At 38.5% G+C, this 2,231-nt stretch overlaps 1 protein-coding gene across 1 annotated transcript in view; it reads right to left on the bottom strand.

The window, feature by feature from the left end:
- Positions 1-2,231, bottom strand: part of Tmprss11a (transmembrane serine protease 11A) — a 49,397-nt gene that overhangs the window by 737 nt on the left and 46,429 nt on the right. The window lies entirely within an intron of this gene.

Raw genomic sequence — 2,231 nt, 5'->3', positions numbered from 1 at the left:
TTTATTTATTTATTTATTTATTTATTTGCAGAACCAGGAATTGAACTCAGGTCCTTGTGCTTGCCAGGGTAGCACTTATTCTACTGAGCCATCTCCCTGGCCCCTGTAAATATTATTTATTGAGGGGTTGCATAACATTTTGATTATATTACTTTTTTGGCTGACTTTGATTTCCTAGAATAATAACAGGTTGGTTTGCATTTGGCTAGTTTTCTATATAGCTGTGGCAAATACTTAATGTTCAAAAAATCCGTTAAAACCCAATATAATTTTTGCTAATATTTCATGATATCACTTAACACATCAATTCTTTTATTTCCTCTGAAAATGTACCCATGTCTCAACCAAGATGTCTATCTCCATCTTTGTCTCTGTTTTTGTCTCTCATTTTTTTTAAAAACATACACACTTCTTTTCTTTTTTCTATCTTAGAATAATTATTTTAAGCCTGGTAGAAAGCTGATCCTGAGGCTGTTACTGTTCCTTTATGTTGAATACACAAATGTTTTGGTATCTCCCTCATTTCACTGAGGTAAACTCTCAGGTGCTTTTCTAAGAAGGAGGGTATGACTTGGGCACGATTCTGACATCTTATGTTGCTGTACCTTGGGCACGGCAGTTACCTCTCCAGTTATGATGTCCACTACTACTTCAGCTCATTTTTCAGTAGGACACACATAAGCTTCACACTATAAGGCTTTGATTCTTTTTAATAATATACTCCCATGTTTTCTGTTTTCAGAACTTCTGTTCATTTGGTGTTTGGCACTTTGTTTTCATCCTCTAGTTTCTTACCTTTTTGTTTTCTTTTACATTTTTCCCCCTTCATTTTATCTTTTCTTAGAAACTCGTTTGTTTTTGCATTCCAATTCTTCTACTAGATCTTAAATGTACAATTATATTTTTGCTATATTCCTGGATCTGACTCTACTTGCTCTTTGGTTCTAGAGGCCAGAATGGAAGCTACTTGTTAAGAGATCAACAGGGATCAAAAACATCAGGGATAGGGTGATAGGGACCTCTTAAATGCCAGTATGTGCAGGGCTTTCTGTAAACTGGGATGTTTTTACTGGTGATCCCTGCCCCCACCTACACTGGGAAAAAGATGGAGTGTTGTGCTCATAGGAGCATTTGGAGATAGCATATGGAAAGAAGCTAAGGGCTGCTCCCCATAATCCTTAACTTGTTAGCATATAGCGACTCTATGCTCTGTGATACATGGTGCTGCTGAGTTGCTGAGTTCACAGGGCCTCAGATTTGACTGCTACATAAAGGGAACTTTCTGTCCTTTGAGGTGTGTGTTTTGGGGACTAATACTCTGAGAAGGTGGAGGACGTGCTCACCTGGCCAGTCAGGTTGGGAAGAACTGGGGGTGCTGCATACACTCTGTGAAGCATTTAGTTATTGTATCTTTTAGATCACTTCTGATCCCAATCTTCAATGTTATGTGGCCCTTCCACGTGTTGCCTTTATTTAAAATTGGTATCCCATACTCTATCACCTAAGAGGTATATGTTTTAAATGTACTTTGTCTAAACCAATGAAAACTGAACTTTTTTCTCCCTTTCTCAAAAATTGTGTCAAAATCTCTTTTCAGCTTTCTCTCTTTTTGTTCTTATTGATTAAACAGTATAATTTACAGCTAGTTAGAAAATGATATTTTGTAGATACCCATCAGCTTTCCAAAAAAGATTACCTACTTTTGTCTTTGTGGTCATTTTAGTGGGTTTTTGGAAGGGAAGAGGTGAATATGTTGTTGTTTTTAAATTATTTGTTTGTTTGTTTGTTTGTTTGTTTGGTGCAGGTTCTGGCTGTGCAGCTTGGACTCACAGTGATCCTTGTGTCTCAGCCTTCCCAGGGCTGGGATTACAGGCATGCACCATGATGTCCAATTTCAGTGGCTACCACAGTGCCATGGCATGCACCATGGTATGTGGTACTGGGGATCAAACCCTGGTCCTTCCACTTGCCAGGCAGGCACTTAGACCACTGAGCTATCTCCCCAGTCCCATAGAAGTGAATTTGAATGCAAAATTTCTGTGCTTAGATATTTCCAACTTAACATTTCACAGATGAATATGAAAAAGGCTGAGAAAATATGATTATTCTAAAATATATCCAAGGAGGCAAGAGGCCAGGGAGATAGCTCAGTAGAAAAAGTGCTTTCCTGGCAAGCACAAGGGCCTGAGTTCAATCCCCAGTTCTGGAAGAAGAAGAAGAAGAAGAAGAAG

Source organism: Octodon degus, unplaced genomic scaffold (genome assembly GCF_000260255.1).
Source record: "Octodon degus isolate 3935 unplaced genomic scaffold, OctDeg1.0 scaffold00191, whole genome shotgun sequence".
Lineage (NCBI taxonomy): Eukaryota > Metazoa > Chordata > Mammalia > Rodentia > Octodontidae > Octodon > Octodon degus.
The sequence above is the reverse complement of the archived record's forward strand: the minus strand, read 5'-3'. Positions and strand labels throughout refer to the sequence as shown.